The sequence below is a fragment of the Acinonyx jubatus genome, chromosome B1 (genome assembly GCF_027475565.1).
Source record: "Acinonyx jubatus isolate Ajub_Pintada_27869175 chromosome B1, VMU_Ajub_asm_v1.0, whole genome shotgun sequence".
Taxonomy (NCBI): Eukaryota; Metazoa; Chordata; class Mammalia; order Carnivora; family Felidae; genus Acinonyx; species Acinonyx jubatus.
In genome coordinates, this window is record NC_069382.1 from 59,181,774 (window position 1) to 59,203,473 (window position 21,700).

A 21,700-nucleotide genomic window follows, 5' to 3' on the forward strand; every position below is an offset into this window, starting at 1 on the left:
TGTCACAAGTGGCAAACAAAACTATGATACTGTATGCATACTATATTCTTCCCTTAAATCAGTGCAAATGACTGGTTATCAAAAGGGGGAAAATGTAGCTATCTTGTCTGATGGTAGAAACTTGAGGTTTTTTTGTTCTAGATGATCAGCCCCACATTTTGTATTCTCTGGAACCATCAGCATCATCAGTGACCCTTTGGTAAATAGTATTTCACTTAGAAGGTTTTTGAATGCCCTGAATGGAATAGTAACAATACAAACAGAGTGTCTAGTCCCAATTCTGCCATCATCTATAATGTTGCCTTATGTGAGTCCCTTATCTTTTCTGTTTCTTAGTTTTTTAAGGTGCAAAGTATAAAATTAAAGTATTTCTAAAGTGCCCTCTAAGTAAAATTTGGAAGGACCACCCATAGAATAAGTCATAAGGAAGATAATGTTTATTAGTGGTGAGAAGTTGACAATGTCTGGACTGTGGCCAATTGGAAAAGTCACATTTAGTTGCTTAAATGTTGAACCAGGAGGGCAATATCAACATCAAAAAGTAGAAAAACAATGACTACTTTTTAGACCTCATCATTTTCCGAATGTCAGATCTAGTTGTAAATGTATTCTATACTTAAAAAAAAGTTTATTTATTTATTGTGAGAGAGAGAGAGGGCATGTGAGCAGGGGAGGGAGGGAGAGGGAGAGAGAGTGATAGAGAGAATCCCAAGCAGGCTCCATGCTCAGCACAGAGCCTGACATGGGGCTTGACGCCACGACTGTGAAATCATGACCTGAGCCCAAATCAAGAGTTGGATGCTTAACCAACTGAGTTACCCAGGTGTCCCTAAATGTATTCTTTTCTTAATTTCATTGTTATGTAACAGAGGTAAAGTAACATTTTTTTTTTGTCCAGAATAGAGACCATGACTACTTCTATATACCTTAAGTGAATAAACATAAATAACATATGAACATTAGATTGGAATACTGGAAATCCTGATTACAGAAGTGTTACTTTAGCTCTATCATTAAAATTATGTGCATAGTTAAAGATTTAGGGAAGATTTTAGTAAAAGCGTAAGCACTCCCTCAGGACAGGGCTGATGAAGTAAATCGATATTTCTCACTAACTTAGTAGAGAAATGAAAGTCGTCAGGATAGAGGATATAAGTTACCCTACATCATTTGTATATCTAATACCAATATTTATACTTTCTTCTTCCACCAGCCCTCACTGTATTTGGAAATTCTTTGGCTTGAGGTGCCTGGGTAGCTTAGTCAGTTAAGCATCTGACTCTTGATTTCGGCTCAGGTCATGATCTCACAGTTCATGGATTCAAGCCCCGTATCAAGCTCTGAGCTGACAGTATGGAGCCTACTTGGGATTTTCTCTTTCCCCCTCTCTCTCTCTGCCTCTCCCCCACTTACCCCTTCTCTCTCTCAAAAATGTCTTTAAAGACATTAAACTTAAAAACTTAAAAAAATGTCTTTAAAGAAATACTATGGCTTATAATTTGCTACCTTTATGCAAAGAAGAAGGGTGTCTGTGTGCATGCATGTGTGTGTGTGTGTGTGTGTGTGTGTGTGTATCTATGATAATCTACTTGAGAAAAGTCTGCAAATCACTTGAAAGTGAGTAGCTTCAATTGCTTTGAAACACACCTATTTATCTACTCAAATCAATCCTACCCATATTATGTTTATTTTGTCAAACACAAACTTGTTAATTCAAATAACTGACTTCTTGTCTCGTTCCCAAAGAGCGAATGACTTCTCAAGAACAGGTAGGAAAGTTCACAGTAGTAGAACTTTGTTTCAGACTGGAAACAAAACTCAAGAGTGAAGTATCAAAATAATGTGCTAGAGGTGACAGCTCAGGTGTCTATCCAGTACACTAGAGTTTTTAGGTACTGCTCTTACACTTGAGAATCTTGAGAGGGGAATATCAAAACACATTTAAAATTGACGTAGATTAATCCAAATTAAAGGCCATTCATATGAAAAGAGTATCCCCAGAAGCTTAGAATTCAAAGTTAAACATAAACATGGGAATAGAAGTAGTATGGGAGTTATATTGGTTTGGAATTGGGAGCCATATAAATTTTGACTCATTTACCCATTAGAGGGCATTTGCAAAAATTACTTATTATTGGAGTGTCTCCTTATCTGTCAAGTGCATGGAGTGGATTATAACACGACTGTGATCTTTAACAGCTCTCTGCTCCTGTAATCCTCTGTCAAATGCTTGCCAGGTCTCAAATGGCTGAGACAAATCTGCAATAACATGTGAGGACATTCACAAATGAAAGTAAACATGGGATCATAAACTGAAGATAAAAGTGCAGTGCTTTTGACAATATGCTCTTAGGTTTGATAAATTGAAAACATCCTTTAAAAAGCAGAGAAGCTCAAAAAAACCAAACTATTTTTTTTATCATTTTTATTCAAATGGAAAGAAATGCTCATCCAGTTTTCCTCTCTTCTTTATATCGACTACAGTAATGAGGGCCCAGGGAATTCTTTGTCTCTCCAGAAAGGTTTCTTCTTATTTCAGGCAGTATATATTATTTATAATAAATATGCTGTTTCTATTTTTGTGGTGAATCCTCTGCAGAGAGCTCCTGCTGTTTCATTACTCAATTGACGAAGCCAACATTCATTTATGGTCAGTAGTAGCACCAGTACTTGCTGCTGATTGTCTACTTGCCATTGTCACTTAGATTATTTATTAAATCCACTGCAAGCCCCATGAGGGAACTATTTTCTCATTTTTCCTCTATTCCTCATTCTTTTCTCTCATTCTCTGTGGTGCTGACCTCACAGAGGCAGTTAGTTGAGGGATCTTAAATTCTCTTTATTATCAGTTTTCAATTTGAAGATCACCTCTCCCTCTTATGCACAGATCTTTATTTCATTTGGACTGCCATAGATGCATTTTTGTTTTATGTGAGATGTTTGTGTCATGTTTTTAATGCTTTCCTGAAGAACTTTGCTCAAAACATTACAATTTTCTTTTTTTAGTTTTCATTATAAAATAAATGTGGAGTGGTACGCTGGGGAATGATGAAGCAATGAATGAGGGAGAGGTGTTGGTTTTATAGGAAGGGATTTGTAAGAGAACAGAAATAGCCTACTTCCTTCATCTACTACACATATAGCAGTAGTTGGCATTAGAAAAAAACAGACCACCCCGATCACAGCTTGAAAACTGTATTTCTGGTCCTTCACAAACATTTGGAGGAGATTTACAGCCCTAAAGCCAAGTACTTACAGTTATAAGCAGCGAAGATATGGATCACCTGCTACTCTGTCTGCCTCTAGTGACAAGAGATCTGTGTCTCCCCATATCCACAGAGGAATGCCAACAACTGAAAAACATTAATCAATATATTATAAAAAATAGTTTGCCTGTCAGAATTCTGATACAATAGCAGACTTGAAATGATTCTCAAATTTACAATCTACCTCATGATCATCTATTTCCATTTCTAGTGAATTTTGACAGGACAATATAATAATTAAAATTAGAGTTAAGATGTGTTTACAAGATATTGAAAACAGATTCAGAATACCTGAAACAAGCTACCTTTTATTATTGAAAAGTAATATTACAAGTCGGAGGAAATCTGTTTAGAGCCTTAACACAAATCTTGAGATAAATTCCAATTCTTGCCTTTACTATTATTCAACCATTTACCTATAAAACTAAGCATACACAGTTGTTTAAATGCCATAGAAGGTAATCCAAAATTTATTGTAAATGTTAAAATGTATATGTAATATATATGATAATAATATTAAAATGCGATGAACTGATAGTGAAGGTAAAAATATAATTTCATTGATCATTAAGAGGCCAGATAAGGAAGAAATGGAAGAAAATTTTTGAGGACAACATGAACATTTTGACCACAAAGAGAAAACAGAAGTCATTGTAGGTTTTCTACCAATTTAATTTAGCATTACTTGACAGGGAATTCCTCTACCCTTAATACTAAAGCGATTCAAAATAGGGAGAATATTTAATATTTCTGTCTTGGTCTTTGAATCAATGTGGTTTTCTCCTGAGTTTGTAGAAACTCACCAGACACAGATATTCTGGAGATCATTTAAACATTTTTAGAGTAAAAAAAAATTTTTTTTTAGAGTAGTAAGCAAAAGGCTAAATACCACACTAGGAAAAGAAACAAACTTTCTTGAAAGAGAACTGGGGAAATATGAAATACATTAAAGGAAATTTGCCATCTTATAGCATATGGTCAAATTACAAATTTTGAGATGTTTCCAGTTGAAATTCACTTTTAGTAAAATTTGAACTGGTAATATCTCAAAAATCTAGAGAACATGTGACTACTGAATACAGTCATTTAGAATCACAAAATAACGATGACTTTGACATTGGGTCATTCTCAATTTACTGTAAAAGCTCAGCATCATATCCACCCAGTCATCACAGAGCTCAATTAAAATATTGCAAATGATAAACGGCATCCTATAATGAATCACAGAAAGATGGGCAGTGGGGCTGGAATTTCCCTAGGTCATCATTTGGACTTATTGGAGGTAAAATGGGCAAGTATGATAAGATGTATACTCTTTCTGGTGCCTCAGCAAGTGAATAGTAGAACCAGACAGTCTGAATCTAAGTAATAGTAGGCCCATTCTTTTAAAGATGGCCTTTTAGAGAGCGAGACTCAGTCCTTGCTATACACATTACTAAACTTAGAGTTTTCAAGTTGACTGAGGGGAGAATTCTGCCTTCAGTGACTCAGTGGAACAGACAACTTGAAGCATGTCCTTGAATATATATTGTGAGGGTAACTTAAATAAACAGAGAAAATATATTCTACCTTAATGGAAAGGAAAAATCCAAGTAAGGATGCTAGTTTTTTCTTAAATAGATGTACTCATTTGGTAAAATTCTAACTAGAATTGAAGTAGAAATTTTGGGGAACTTACAAAGTCATTTCAAAATGTATAGAGAAGAGCAAAGGACAAAGAAAAGATTGTACTCTTCTGAATAAAAAATAAATAAATAACTTAAAAAGAAGAAATCAAAGAATCATAAAGCTGTTAAAATTTCATGTCCCAGGTGTGCCTGGGTGGCTCAGTTGGTTAAGCATAAGACTCTTAATTTTGGCTGGTCATGATCTCACTGTTTCATGAGTTCATGCCTCTGCAATGCATTTTGTGCACCGACCTCATGAAACCTGCTTTGGATTCTCCCTCTCTCCCTCTCTCTCTGACCCTTCCCCACTTGCACTCTCTCTGCCTCTCTCAAAATAAATAAGCCTAAAAAAAACTTCATGTCCCATCAATTCCTCTGCAAGGTATATAGACTACACTTACGTTGGAGAACATGGAGACTTGTTTGTAAAATGTACATACTAATATTGCTCATAAAACCAAATATAAGAAATGCCCAAAACTTCTAAGAATGGATAATAACTGACATCTACATAACACTGGGTGATCACAGAAGTAACAATTAATGACTTAGAGCAACATTCATTAACATGAATGCATTCTTAAAATATACTATTTAATGTTAAAGTATTATGCAAATTACTTCTTAAAAGGATAACTTAAATACAATAGGAACTGCTGGGCGCAGTTTTTAGGAATGCATTCACACCTACACCTATTTTAGTATTTCATACATATACGTTAAAATATATATAAAGGTAAGGGAATAATATACACATATTCAAGATGGTGATTATATTTAAGTAAGAGTGAGTTATTTGACCAAGAAGAGATATTCAGAGGTCTTCAATGGCATTGGTAATTATCCATTACTTATTTCAGTTGGTGGGTTCATTCACATACATCTTATTTTTGTATTTCCTGGAAGTATATGTAACTATTACATTAAATATATATTTATATTATGTATACACTAATAGTAATGACATAGAAGTACTCTTGTATGTAAGACTCTGTACAGATGAAATATGTTTTCTACATATTAGCTCAAGGCTCTCAGAATACTATAACTGGCAAATTACAGATGAGGTAAAAAAGCCAACCCTTCTAATGGTCCTTGGCTTTTCTATTCCAGATTTGCTTTTTCAGGTGATTGGAAGAAATTAAACATTAGAATGTTAGTTTTCTTATGTCTAATATGAAGGTTTCACTGGATAATTCTAAGTATCATTTTATGTACTATTTGTCAGGTTACTGCGTCAAAAATTGGGAGAGAAAAATTAAAAAAATTGTTTTGAATGTCAAAATTTAGTCATTCCAGAAATTCAACCAAATGCAGTATCTCATTTATTCTTTTCTGAACACCAATTTCATCTTGCCAATTTTATTGTAAATTGTTTTTATTACATTCCTTTGTTCTTCCCAGTATATCCTGTTCTGTTAATTATATTGTCTACTTATTACACCTTAAAAGTTATAATCTCTACTAAATTGACTGTCTCATTTTGTCAAAAGTGCTCACCTTTCTTTATCTGAAAAAAATAACACTGCATTAATCTTAAGCTTCATCTAATTAAATTTCCACTTTTCTCATTCATTTCCTATAAGATTCTTTAATGAATAAGTGATGTGTATTTTATGAACTTACTTTCTCTCTTATGCTTAAGATAGCCCTTTGAAAATGTTTAAATTCATCTCCAATACCTTCTCTTAAAAGAAAAGTTTTTCTTAGTCCTAGTTATACTTGCCTTTATGTAACTAGTAACTTTTCATGTTTATTAAAATATTTACCTTGTTTTCAGTAAATGACTCAATGATATCTTAATCCAATCTTCAATATAATCTGGGTGGACCCATACAAGCCTGTCTTCCTTTCTTCACTCATCTTTGTTTATCTTCTTTCCCTTAGACAAATTAACCACTCTCAAGCTTATGATCATTCCTGCATTGTAGCCATAATCCTTTTCTTCAACCCTATTGAATTTTCCTCATGTCTCCATATTATCTTTTTTTTTTTAATTTACATCCAAATTAGTTAGCATATAGTGCAACAATGATCTCAGGAGTAGATTCCTTAGTGTCACTTACCCATTTAGCCCATCCCCCCCTCACACAACCCCTCGAGTAACCTGTTTGTTCTCCATATTTAAGAGTCTCTTATATTTTGTCCCCCCTCCCTGTTTTTAGATTATTTTTGCTTCCCTTCCCTTATGTTCATCTGTTTTGTCTCTTAAAGTCCTCATATGAGTGAAGTAATATGACATTTGTCTTTCACTGACTGACTAATTTTGCTTAGCATAATACCTTCCAGTTCCATCCACATAGTTGCAAATAGCAAGATTTCATTCTTTTTGATTGCTGAGTAATACTCCATTGTATATATATATACCACCTCTTCTTTATCCATTCATCCATCAATGGACATTTGGGCTCTTTGCATACTTTGGCTGTTGTTGATAGTGCTGCTAAAAATATTGGGGTGCATGTGTGCCTTCAGAACAGCACACCTGTATCGCTTGGATAAATGCCTAGTAGTACAATTGCTGGGTTGTAGGGTAGTTCTGTTTTTAATTGTTTGAGAAACCTCCATACTGTTTTCCAGAGTGGCTGCACCAGCTTGCATTCCCACCAACAATGCAAAAGAGATCCTCTTTCTCCACATCCTTGCCAACATCTGTTGTTGCCTGAGTTGTTAATGTTCGCCATTCTGACAGGTGTAAGGTAGTATCTCATTGTGGTTTTGATTTGTATTTCCCTGATGATGAGTGATGTGGAGCATTTTTTCATGTGTCGGTTGGCCATCTGGAGATGTGTCTATTGGAGAAGTGTCTGTTCATGTCTTTTGACCATTTCTTCACTGGATGATTTGTTTTTTGGGTGTTGACATTGATAAATTCTTTATAGATTTTGAATACTAACCCTCTATCTGATATGTCCTTTGCACATATCTTCTCCCATTCTGTCGGTTGCTTTTTAGTTTTGCTAATTGTTTCCTTAGATGTTCAGAAGCTTTTTATTTTGATGAGGTCCCAGTAGTTCATTTTTGCTTTTGTTTCCCTTGCCCCCAGAGACGTGTTGAGTAAGAAGTTGCTGTGGCAAAGATCATAGAGGTTTTTGCTTGCTTTCTCCTCGAGGATTTTGATGGCTTTCCTTCTTACATTGAGGTCTTTCATCCATTTTGAGTTTATTTTTGTGTATGGAGTAAGAAAGTAGTCCAGGTTCATTCTTCTGCATGTTGCTGTCCAGTTTTCCCAGCACCACTTGCCGAAGAGACTGTCTTTATTCCGTTGGATATTCTTTCCTGATTTGTCAAAGATTAGTTGGCCATATGTTTGTGGGTCCATTTCTGGGTTTTCTGTTCTGTTCCATTGATCTGAGTGTCTGTTCTTGTGCCAGTACCATACTGTCTTGATGATTACAGCTTTGTAGTATAGCTTGAAGTCTGAGATTGTGATGCCTCCTGCTTTAGTTTTCTTTTTCAAAATTGCTTTGGCTATTTGGCATCTTTTCTTGTTCCATACAAATTTTTGAATTATTTGTTCTAGTTCTGTGAAGACTGCTTGTGTTATTTTGATAGGAATTGCATTGAATATGTAAATTCATTTGGGTGGTATCAACATTTTAACAATATTTTTTCTTCCTATCCAGGAGCATGAAATCTTTTTCCATTTTTTTGTGTCTTCTTCTATTGCTGTCATAAGCTTTTTATAGTTTTCAGTATATAAATTTTTCACCTCTGTGGTTAGATTTATTCCTAGGTATTTTATGGTTTTTGGTTCAATTGTAAATGGGATTGATTCCTTGATTTCTCTTTCTGTTGCTTCCTTGTTGGTGTATAGGAATGCAACCAATTTCTGTGCATTGATTTTTATATCCTGCCATTTTGCTGAATTCATGAATCAGTTCTAGCAGTCTTTTGGTGGAATCTTTTGGGTGTTCCATATAGAATATCATGTCAGCTGTGAAGAGTGAATGTTTGACCTCCTCCTGGCCAATTTGGATGCTTTTTTCCTTTGTTTTATCTAATTGCAGAAGCTAAGACTTCCAATACTATGTTGAATAATGGTGGGGAAAGTGAACATCCCTGTCTTGTTTCTGACTTTAGGGAGAAAGATCTCAGTTTTTCCCCATTGAGGATGATATTAGGTGTGGGTCTTTTGTATATAGCTTTTATGATCTTGAGGTATGCTCCTTCTATCCCTACTTTCTTGAGGGTTTTTATCAAGATAGTATGCTGTATTTTGTCAAATGCTTTTCTGCATCTATTGAGAGAAGCATATGGTTCTTTTCCTTTCTTTTATTGATGTGATGAATCACATTGATTGTTTTGCAGATATTGAACCTGCCCTGAATCCCAAGTATGAATCCCACTTGGTCATGGTGAATAATTTTTTAATGTATTATTAGAGCTGGTTGGCTAATATCTTGTTGAGGATTTTTGCATCCATGTTCATCAGGGAAATTGGTCTATAGTTCTCCTTTTTAGTGGGGTCTGTGTTTGGTTTTGGAGTCAAGATAATGCTGGCTTCATAGAAAGAGTTTGGAAGTTTTCCTTCCATTTCTAAGTTTTTGGAACAGCTTCAAGAGAATAGGTGTTCACTCTTCCTTAAATATTTGGTAGAATTCACCTGGAAAGCCATCTGGCCCTGGACTCTTGTTTTTTTGGAAGATTTTTGATTACTAATTCAATTTCCTTACTGGTTATGGGTCTGTTAAAATTTTCTATTTCTTTCTGTTTCAGTTTTGTTAGTGTATATGTTTCTAGGAATTTGTCCATTTCTTCCACATTGCCCATTTTATTGGCATATAATTACTCATAATATTCTCTTATTATTGTTTTTCTTTCTGCTATGTTGGTTGTGATGTCTTCTCTTTCATTATTGATTTTATTTGGGTCTTTTCCTTTTTCTTTCTGATCAACTGGCTAGTGGTTTATCAATTTTGTTAATTCTTTCAAGTAACCAGCTTCTGAATTCATTGATCTGTTCTCCTGGCTTTTTTTGGTTTTGATAGCATTAATTTCTGCTCTAATCTTTATTATTTCCTGTCTTCTGCTGGTTTTGGGTTTTATTTGCTGTTCTTTTTCCAGCTCTTTGTGGCATAAGGTTAGGTTGCGTATCTGAGATCTTTCTTCCTTCTTTAGGAAGGCCTGGATTGCTATATACTCTCCTCTTATGACCGCCTTTGCGGTGTCCCAAAGGTTTTGGGTTGTGGTATTATCCTTTTCATTGGCTTCCATATACTTTTTAATTTCCTCTTTAACTTCTTGGTTAGCCCATTCATTCTATAGTAGGATGTTTTTCAGTCTCCATGTATTTGTTACCTTTCCAAATTTTTTCTTGTGGTTGATTTTGAGTTTGTAGCATTGTAGTCTGAAAATATGCACAGTGTGATCTTGATCTTTTTGTACTTGTTAAGGGTCGATTATTGTCCCTGTGTGTGTTCTATTCTGGAGAACGTTCCATGTGTACTAGAGAAGAATGTATATTCTGCTGCTTTAGGATGAAATGTTCTGAATAGTTCTGTTAAGTCCATCTGGTCCAGTGTGTCATTCAAAGCCATTGTTTCCTTGTTGATTTTTTGATTAGGTGATCTGTCCATTGTTGTGAGTGGGTTGTTGAAGTCTCCTACTATTATGGTATTACTATTGATGAGTTTCTTGTTGTTTGTGATTTATTGATTTATATATTTGGGTGTCCCATATTTGGCACATAACTGTTTGCAATTTTAAGGTCTTCTTGGTGGATAGACCCCTTGATTATGATATAATGCCCTTCTTCATCTCTTGATACAGTCTATATTTTCAAGTCTAGATTGTCTGATATAAGTATGGCTACTGTGGCTTTCTTTTGTTGACCATTAGCATGATAGATGGTTCTTCATCCCCTTACTTTCTATCTGAATGTGTCTTTAGGTCTAAAGTAGGTATCTTGTAAATAGCATATACATGGATCTTGTTTCCTTATCCATTCTGTTACCCTATGTCTTTTGATTGGAGCATTAGTCCATTGACATTTAGAATGAGTACTGAAAGATATTAATTTATTGCCATTATGTTGCTTGTAGAGTTGGAGTTTCTGGTGGTGTTCTCTGTTCCTTTCTAGTCTTTGTTGTTTTAGTCTTTATTTATTTTATTTATTTGTTTTTTCCTCTTTTCTCCCCTCATAGAGTCTCCCTTAAAATTTCTTGCAGGGCTAGTTTAGTGGTCACAGACTCCTTTAATTTTTGTTTGTCTGGGAAACTTTTTATCTCTCCTATTTTGAATGACAACCTTGCTGGATAAAAAAATATTGGCTGTATATTTTTCTGATTTGGCACATTAAATGTATCCTGCCACTCCTTTCTGGCCTGCCAAGTTTCTGTGAATAGGTCTGCTGCAAACCTGATCTGTCTTCCCTTGTAGCTTAAGGGCTTTTTTTCCCTTGCTGCTTTCATGATTCTCTCCTTGCCTGAGTATTTTGTGAATTTGACTATGATATGCCTTGTTGATGGTTGGTTTTTGTTGAATCTAATGGGAGTCCTCTGTGCTTCCTGGATTTTGATGTCTGTGTCTTTCCCCAGGTTAGGAAAGTTTTCTACTGTGATTTGCTCACATAACCTTTGTACTCCTATTTCTGTCTTCCTCTTCTGGGACCCTTATGATTCTGATGTTGTTCCTTTTTAACAAGTCACTTATTTCTCTAATTTTTACATCGTGCTTTTTTGCCTTAATCTCCCTCTTTCTTTCTGCTTCATTTTTCTCCATAAGTTTTTCCTCTATATCGCTTTTTCTCTGTTCTGCCTCATCCATCCTTGCTGCCGTGACCTCCATTCGAGATTGCAGCTCAGTTATAGCATTTCTTATTTCATGCTGACTAGCTTTTACTTCTTTTATCTCTGCAGAAAGGGATTCTAATCTATTTTTCACTCCAGCTAGTATTCTTATTATCATGATTTTTAATTCTGTTTCAGACATCTTGCTTGTATCTGTGTTGGTTTAGTCTTTCTTTTGGTTGAACTCCTTTTTTTCATCATTTTGAAGGAAGAAAAGCAATTAATGAGGTAAAAAAAATAAAATTAAAAAAATAAAATTAAAAATATCAAAAAATATAATAATATTAAAATTAAAAAATTCCAAACAAACACACAACAAAAAAACAAATAAATGATGCTAGATTCTAGGTGTGTTTTGGTGTTGAAACACCAAAGCCCCTGGGTGTTGAAAGGGTCTTGATAGATTAGAGAAAAGAAGTGAAAGAAAAAAAAGAAAGGAAATAGTTTGAAAATTTGAAAAAATAAATACACTAAAGTAGACTAAAATATAATGACGGAAGTAAAATAGAATTTGAAAAAAAATACACAGGAGTAAAATTATAGTAGAAAAAAAATAAAGAAAAATATTTTTAATAAAAATTGAAAATAAAAATGAGTTTTTCCTCTTTCTGTATTTAAGACAAAGAAAAATGAAAAAGAAAAAAGAGGAAAAAAAAGAAAAGAAATAAAATTGAATAGATGGACAGGCAAACAGACTGAAATATAGTGAAATTACTTTGTTTTCCTTTAGATGTCAACCTATAAAGCATTTTATAGTCCTTAAACTAAGCAGTCAGAGAGACTTGTGTTCCTGAAGAGTGAGGTTGGCTCATTTGGGCAGGGTTTAGTGTAACAGCTCCGTTCTCCACCTGATGGCGCTGCTTAGCTTACTGGGGTGGATTGTTGTGGCACTTGTAGGTGCGTATGTGCATGCCTGGGAGCGGTGAAAATGGCATCACCCAGCTACGAGTCTCTAGTATTGGAACTCTGCTGTCCCTGATTAGCAATCACGTACCTGTCCTTTGTCTTCTGCTTCCATCCACTCCACTCTTTTACACAGTCCATGACCAAGCCCTAGGCAGCACCTCCCTCCTGAGTTTTGTCACATATTCGGTTGTTTTTCCCAATCCCTTACTTCTGAGGGACTGCAGCTTTCATCCGTTCTGCCCCTGTGTGGAGGGTCTCACCAAAAAGGGCTGTGTTCCAGTTGCACCCAGGAACGTTTGTGGGACCGTGCTGCTGCCGATGCCCAGAGACTGCAGCCAGGTGCCAGCCCACCCCAGGAAAAATATTGAGATAGTATAGCAGCAGCGTTTGAGGTACTATGGAAAAAGCACAACACACATCTGGCACCAGGCTTTACCCTTAATAACCTTGTTCTAGCACCAGCGAATGTGGTTGTTCTCCCGGGTCCTCTGGGGCCTTGCCTTTGGGGGACCCACACAGCCTCTACAGGTGTCCTCCCAGCAGGGAAACCACCTGCCTCATGTGGCCTGAAGAACCCCGGACTCCACTCTGATCCTGGGGATTCACCAGGAGCACCAGAGCACAGCCAGAGCACAGCCAGGTATTGAGCTGCAGAGTTTCAGACTCTGTGCTCCCCCATTTATAGTCTTAATGGAATTTAAACCTTCTCCTTTCTCCCTTTTTAGTTCCATCCCTGTGGCTGTTTTTCTACTTTTCCACTTTCTCTCCAGCTGCTTTTGGGGGGGTGCTTTTGCCTTATTATCCCCTGCCCCCTGTCCTCTCTCCACACACCAAAGCAGCTCCCTGCACTCCGCAGCTTCTCTCTCCCCCAGTTCACCTCTCTCTGCTGTGTACCTGCTGAGTTCTGTGGTTCAGGTTGTGCAGATTGTTGTGTTAATCCTCAGATCAATTTTCTAGGTATGCAAGATGGTTTAGTGTTGGTCTGGCTGTATTTCATGATGTAAGACACACAAGAAAATTCCATGCTGTTCTGCCATCTTGGCTCCCTTATCTTTTTTTGTCTGAATGTTTATATGGGAGTACTCGTGATCAAAAGAGAGCATTCTACTGTTGTAGTGATCTTACAAAGAACCAAACAAGGGTCTTCATTGGCAGAAGCAATCTTACTTCTAAACTCTTGGAACTTTAAAGATGAGAATATGTTTAAATAAGTTTGAATTACATAAATACCATATATGCTGACAACAACAACAACAACAACAAAAGGTAATCCGACCCTGCTGAATTTCTGAGTTTCAAATATGCATTAATGAATTTATAAAACTGCCATTTGCCTATGTCAATATAGAGGAAATACATAATTCATATGCCTCTGTGAAGATAACTCATAGTCAAATATGTGACTATGACTATAGTATTTGACTATTGGTCAAAACTGTTGTATGAAGGATAGGCGGATGGAACAAATTAATGTCCAGAAGAAGGCTAAATAATATTTTGGCATAATTTCATCACAGTATATGGATTTCGATCAGGAATCAAAGATGTAATCATCATGGTTACATACTGTTGGGAATGATAAGGTATTAGGGACATCTGGATGTAATGGGGCGGGGGGAAAGGCTTGAAAGAAAATAGGCAAGGGAATACACATAATTCTTATTCAGTATCTAGGGATAGTTCCTTACTTTTCAGACAGTGATCCAAAAGTAGCATAATAAATAACTATAGCAGCTGCACCTTGGCACATGGACATAAGTCTCATTCTTGGAACAGTACTGTAGGTGAGAAGGTTAGCAAATAAATGCCATTTAAAAAATATGAGCCAAAATCAATAGATAATAGAAATAAAATTACTTTTAAAATATGGTTATAGAGTTAAAGAAAGAATACATTATAATGTTTGGGAAAATAATTGTTAAATCATATAGTCACACAAGCATCTGTTTATATATATGTAACCAGACCAAAATTTCATTGGGTAGTTATTTATATTTTTGTACTAGGCAGGATTCCAAAAATAGAATTCTTGCAGTCTAAAAAGCAATATATTTTTTAAGCCATGATCACTTCTAAATTCATTCATCTTCATTAATACATATGAAAATGTTATCAGTAATCAATTTGAAAGTTTAATTTTATTTAGATTTCATTGGCAGAAATTTTTTTTTCATGAACAGCTGTAGTCCTAAACTAGATAATTAAATAGTAAGATACTCTAAGAAAAATGCTTTTGGTTTTCAAAATGTATTAAAAGTCAAATAAGTAAACAAAAAAGGAAATGTGAAAAATGACTGATGGCTTGATACAAAGACAATAATATTGAAACCCACATTTTATTTTTCTTAAGTTGACTCTAAACAAATATAGGGTAACTAGTTTTTAGAAATGAAGGTTCACCTGACTACTTTCCAGAAAACTTTCATTACTAAGTCAAGCACATGGTCACTAAATCAAATTATTTAAATATTACATTTAAAATTTTCTTGTAATTTCAAGATGTGATTTGATCTTTTAAGGGAATGACTGCCTTATTCAAACAGTAATAGAATTCTTCCATTATGTCATTCAAAGAACAAATAAAACTGGTGGATTTTAAACCTTTTCCAATGGTATATTTTTATCTTTAAATTATTATCTTACTTTCTCAAACAATTTTAGCTACATTTACTGATATCTATTACCACCGAGAGTACCTCAAACTTCATAGATATATCAGAGTCACATAATGCATAAAAACATATTTTTTTTAAAAAATAGATGATGAATAATCTTTGTGGGCCAGCAAATGCAATGCAAGGAATAGAATTATGTCTACCAAATTCAACATATTTCTGAAAGATGACTTAATAAATATGGCTACTTGGAGAAATACGTTATGTTCACATCATAATTGCAAAACCTATTCAAGTCATTCCACTTAATAAAAAGGGGAATGAAATAAAACTACTCAAAAATAAAGGGAGTATGCTAAAAGTGTGTGTCACTTTTTTTTCAATTAGGTTCAAGGTTTCCTATGTTGCAGTTTCATTAGAAATTCCTCAAGATTCAAAATAAAAAATAGGAACCTGTTAGATGTTGTAAATTAATGTCTGTCATTATTATCAACAATGTATCACAACAATGTATCCAAGGCCACTAAAAGCATATCAAGGCAGTGTTAAATTTACATAGCATTGTAGGATTTTGAATGATATGTATCACATGGAATTTTGTTCATAGTTTTGTACATCTGACCTTAAAGAAGTGACACTAAAGAGAAAAAAGAAAGAAGAAAATGCATCCACAAAATAAAATATAAAAATATGAAGAATTACATCTAATAGGCTATTATGAAATTTGATTATTTAAGCATGAAATTTATCTACCTATAAATATGGCATTATATATCAGGAACTAAGTGAAGAAGAAAATCAGGAATGATGGGAAACTAATCATGGCTCATGAGATTTGGCTGTAAAACTTTCATAGATTTATTTCTTAAAAAAAATGATAAGGAAATACATTACTATCTTGGTGCAAAGACGCACATGTAATGAGTAAACTACAATTTACTGCTAGAAGAGATCACCGTATAATTCAATTTATTGCCCTCTCATAAATTTCAGAATAAGTTGAGTTTTTACTGCTAACATCCTTTCAGTTATATATAGCCTCAGTACACCAGTAAAACATGTGGACTTGAGATGCAACAGACTCACTCTAATGTCATAGGGATAACATGTGTATGATGGTGAGGACTCCTTGCTAAACCATTTATTTGCTCAAAGGACAATTTTGTCATCGTAAGTAAAATTAGTATCTGTTTAAGTTCCTAGTTTTTCTGGATTCTCCATTTTGCCTGCTGTGTGGTTACAGAGATTAAATGACCGTGAGAACTTGATACCTACCCTTACAGTCAGGCAAAGTTTACACATTCATTATGAAGAAATTAATTCTGCTGGTGGTAGTCACAAAAAGAAAATGAGGTAAATAGAAAACAAGAGGAAATACATAATATTATTTAACAATGCAATTTTGTTTTTCACCCAGTCATAGGTTTATAAGCCAGGTAGATTGCTTCACTTTTTACTATTTTTAAAGCAATTTTAGGTTCACAGTAAACTTAGGAGAAAGAGACAGCAAACTTAGGAAGTATCACACGGTATTTCTAATTTTTTGAGGAGTGCCCATGCTGTTTTCCAAAGTGGCTCTTCCAATTTAGGTTTCCACCAACAGTGAATGAGGTTTCCTTTTTTCCACATTCTCATCAATACTTGTTTCTTGTCTTTTTGATTTTAGCCATTCTTTTTTTGCAGGATGGGGGTGGGATATGACCTTTACTGATATGAGCTTATCCACTGGAGTGGAAACAATGTACAGAACCAAATGTTTGTTACTATAACTTCTGCATCACAATTAAAACCCATACAAGTTTTTTTTTTTTTTTGTAAAGTCAATTCAATCAAAATCCACTACTTCAGAGTCTATAGCTTCTTTGAAGCCACAGTAACACTGAAATATGGTTAAGACTCAAATGCAGAAATTTGATTGGTTGGAAAGCTAATTAAACTTCCAACTTGCTCAAATAGAATTACAAAAAGGCAGTGTTGTGTTTTTCACAGAGATACAGTCGCCTGGAATCACCAACACTGGATAGCTGTTAAGAGTATTTAGAGTCCTGAGATAATAAGGAATCCGGGATCCTTTAAACAGTCTTTGACTGTCCTTTCTTCCCAGTCAGAGATTTGTTTATGTGTGGATTGACACCACCACCAGCAATTGTAGCCTTGATGAGAGAATCCAATTCTTCACCTCCACGAATAGCAAGTTGTAAATGAGGAAGGGCAACAAGCTTTACCTTCAAATGTTTGGATGCATTTCCTGCCAATTCAAGTACTTCTGCGGTGAGGTACTCCAGGATGGCTGCACTGTGCACAGCGACAGTCACGCCCACACGTCCATGACTGGTTATCTTAGGTTTCACTGAATATTGCCCACTGGCAACTTCAAGCCAGCTCTCTGCTGGCTATGTCCCTATGTCTTGGCCTTTCCAGAGTCCTTCCCAGCCTTACTGCCAGCCTTTGAATTCTGCTGAGGCTTAAACAAGCAAGGCAGAAAAAGAATTAGAAAACCAAGACCCCACAGCCTACTCTTTCATTGGACCCCGATTCAAACTGCCAATTTTAGCCTTTCTAACAGGTGTGAGGTGAAATCTCATTGTGGCTTAAATTTGCATTTCCCTGATGACAGCGATTTTGAGGATCTTTTCATGTGCCTGTTGGCCATCTGGATGTCTCCTGTGAAAAAAGTCTATTCAGGTCCTCTGTCCATTGTTTTTAATGGGATGTTTTAGTGTTTTTGATATTAAGTTGTATATCAGTTCTTCATGTAATTTGGATATTAATCCCCATATCATTTGCAAATATCTTTTCCAACTCAGTAAGTTGTCTTTTTGTTTTGTTGATTGTTTCCTTTGCTGGGCAAAAGCTTTAGTTGTTTATTTTTGCTTTTATTTCCCTTCTCTCAGGAGACCTATCTAGAAAAATAGTGCTATGAATGATGTCAGAGAAATTATTGCCTGTGTTCTCTTTTAGGATTTTTCTGGTTTTAGGTCTTATGTTTGGGTCTTTAATAGATTTTGAATTTATTTTTGTGTATGGGGTTAGAAAGTAGTCCTGTTTCATGAGAATGTCCCCAGCACCATGTATTGAAGAGACTGTCTTTTCTCCATTGTATATTCTCGCCTTCTTTGTCAGAGATTAATTGACCATATAAATGCAGGTTTATTATCCAGGCTCTCTATTCTATTCCATTATCTATATGTCTGTTTTTGTGCCAGTAGAATGCTGTTTTGACGACTACAGCTTTGTAGTATGTCTTGAAACCTGGAATTGTGATACCTCCAGTTTTGTTCTTCTTTCTAAAGATTGCTTTGTCTATTCAAGGTCTTTTGTGGTTCCATACAAATTTTAATATTATTTTTTCTAGTTTTGTGAAAAATGCTGTTTGTATTTTGATAAGGATTGCATTCAATCTGTAGATTGCTCTGGGTAGTATGGACATTTTTCACAGTAATAATTCTTCAAATCCATAAGCATGGAGTATTTGTGTCATATTCATTTTCTTTCATCAATGTTTTATAGTTTACAGAGTACAGGTCTTTTACTTTTGGGGTTAAATGTATTCCTAGGTATCCTTTTTGGTGCAATTGTAAATGGAATTATTTTCTTAATTTTTCTTTCTGCTACTTCATTATTAGTGTATTCAAATCCAACACATTTTTATATATTGATGTTATACCGTACGACTTTACTGAGTTCACTTATTACTTGTAGTTTTTCAGTGAAGGTTGATTTTGTCAAATGCTTTTTTCTGCATTTGTTGAGATGATAATGTAATTTTTATTCTTTTTTTGGTTAACGTGATATGCCATGTTGATTTCAAGATGTTGAACCATCTTTGCATCACTTGAATAAATCCCAGTTAATCATGGTGTATGATTTTTTGTGTGTATTACTGAATTTGACCTGCTAATATTTTGTTGACTATTTTAAAAACTATATTCTTGAGTGATATTTGCCTGTAATTTTCTTTTTTTCTAGGTTAGATATCAGAGTATAGCTGGCTTGGTAGAATGAGCTTGGAATCATTTCTTCCTCTTCTATTTTTTGAAATAGTTTGATAAAAATAAGTAACTCTAAATGTTTGGGAGAATTCGCTTGTGAAGTTGTCTGTTACTGGACTTTTGTTTATTGGGAAGTTTTTGATTGCTAATTCAATTTCATTACTAATAATTGGCCTGTTCAATTTTTCTGGTTCTTCCTGGTTCAATTTGGGAGAGTGTATGTTTTTAGAAATCTGTCATTTTCTCCTAGGTTGTCCAATTTGTTGGTGTGTAGTTTTTCATGGTAGTCTCTGTTTTTCTGTGGGGTTGGTTGTAACTTCTCTTAACTTTTGATTTTATTTGGTCCCTCCCTTTTTTTCTCTATGAGTCTTGCTAAAGGTTTATCAATTTTGTTTATCTTTTCAAACAACCATTTCTTAGTTTTATTGATCTTTTCTATTGATTTTTAGTCTCTAGTTCATTTACTTTAATCTTTATTATTTTCTTCCTTTTTTTCTTTTTCTTTTTCTACTTCCTATAGGTGTAAGGTTGGATTGTGTCTTTGAGATTTGTTTTTTAAAGTTAGCCTGTATTGCTGTATATTTTCCCCTTAGAACGACTTTACTTCATCTCTTAGATTTTCAAGTGTTGTTTTCATTTTCATTTGTCTTAAGGTATTCTCAGATTTCCTCTTTGATTTCTTCATTGACCCAGTGGTTATTTAGTAGCATGTTGTTTAGACTTGTGTTTTCTCGTTGTTGTTGTTCTTGTTGTCGTTTTCCAGATTTCTTGAAATTGGCTTCTAGTTTCATAGCATTGTGCTGAATAAAGATACTTTATATGATTTCAGTTTTCTTAAATTTATTGAGACTTGTTTTCTGACCTAACAAATGATCTATCCTGGAGAATTTTCATGTGTACTTGAGAAGAATGTATAATCTTCTGGTTTTTGATAAATGTGCTGTTAAATCTCCTAAGTTGATTAGGTCTAATGTTAAGGTCAATGTTCCCATTTTCTATCTGGATAGTTTACCCTTTGATGTAAGTGGAATATTAAAGTCTCCTCCTCCTCCTCCTCCTCCTCCCCCTCCCCCTCCCCCTCCTCCTCCCCCTCCTCCTCCTCCTCTTTCTTCTTCTTCTTTTCTTTTCTTTTCTTTTCTTTTCTTTTCTTTTCTTATTCTCCTCCTTTATTCTTCTCCTTCTCTTTCTCCTTTCTTCTTCTCCTTCCTTTTTTCCAAATGCAAACTTAGTTTAATAAATCAAGGAACCACAGGTGACTGTACTCTAGGAGAACATTCAGTTCCTCATGGCCCATTCATAGTCCTCTCTGAGATTCCACTGCTAATTGTGTGGCCATGAAGCTTATAGCCATCTTGTCTTGCTAATGCCACTGTGCCAGGCTGTACCCCAATGCCAGTGGGCACATGACAGATGAGTTAATACTCATGAGGGTCATATTTGTCATCCATGGATGTCATCTTCTCCAGGCCATGTTTGGCAAACACTCTTTAGCTTTACTTCTAAAAGTGATAACTCTTGGAAGATATTCTCCAGAGTAAGCTTCTGGTCCCCAGGTTTTGTTTCTTCAGAAATGTACTCTGCAGTCCTTTCCAAAACGTCTGCCACCTCTACCAAGTCCTTAAAGAAACTCTGGATTCCAATATCTTGGCATCTTCTACATATATCTGGGTTTGCCACCTTATGTTTTCATCATCAGCCACAGCTCTCTGGTATCTCGTTAAATCCTGGACTTCCTTCTCCAGTTTCACAACTTCAAGGTTTAAGGCTCGTTCTACAAGAGAGGGTCCAGTGTATCAAGAGGGTCCTCAGAACTGCAGTCCTCTTCGGCAGTTCTCTGAATGGCAGTGCTGAAAGGATGCAGTGATCCCCTGCCTTCCAACACAGGTGAAGGCCGGAAGGCACTGCACCAGTGGCTGGATTGCTCACACTGATCACACAGCCATATTCCTGATCCCCAATGTTAAAGTCTTATGCTATTGTTTTATTGCTGTCATTGTCTACCTTTGTATCTATTAATATTTGTTTTATATATTTAGGCTCTCGTATGTTACGTGCATGAATATTTACAAGTGTTATACATATTTTTTTGGACTGATCCTTTTATTATTATGTAATCTCCTTTTTTATCTCATTAAAATTTGTTTTAAAATCTATTTTGTCTTGCATAAGTATTGCTATCTCAACTTTCTCTTGTTTTAAATTTGTGTGTAATATATTTTTCAATCACTTCACATTCTATCTGTGTGTATCTTTAGATCTAAAGTGAGTTTCTTATAAGCAGCATATAGATAGGTCTTGTATTTTATCCATTCTGCCACACTATGTGCATCCATCTTTCCTTCCTTCCTTCCTTCCTTCCTTCCTTCCTTCCTTCCCCCTCCCCTTCCCTTTCCCCTTCCCCTTCCCTCTTTCTTGTATATTTTTTAAAGTTTACTTATTTGCTTTGAGAAAAAAGAGAGGGGG

General features: G+C 35.2%; 2 pseudogenes; both read right to left on the bottom strand.

Moving 5' to 3' along the window:
• Window positions 1–17,072: 17,072 nt before the first annotated feature.
• On the bottom strand, window positions 17,073–19,922 carry LOC106975507 (histone H2A.Z-like; annotated as a pseudogene).
• Window positions 19,923–20,520: 598 nt separating this feature from the next.
• Window positions 20,521–21,180, bottom strand: LOC106975509 (grpE protein homolog 2, mitochondrial-like; annotated as a pseudogene).
• Between the last annotated feature and the right edge of the window lie 520 nt (window positions 21,181–21,700).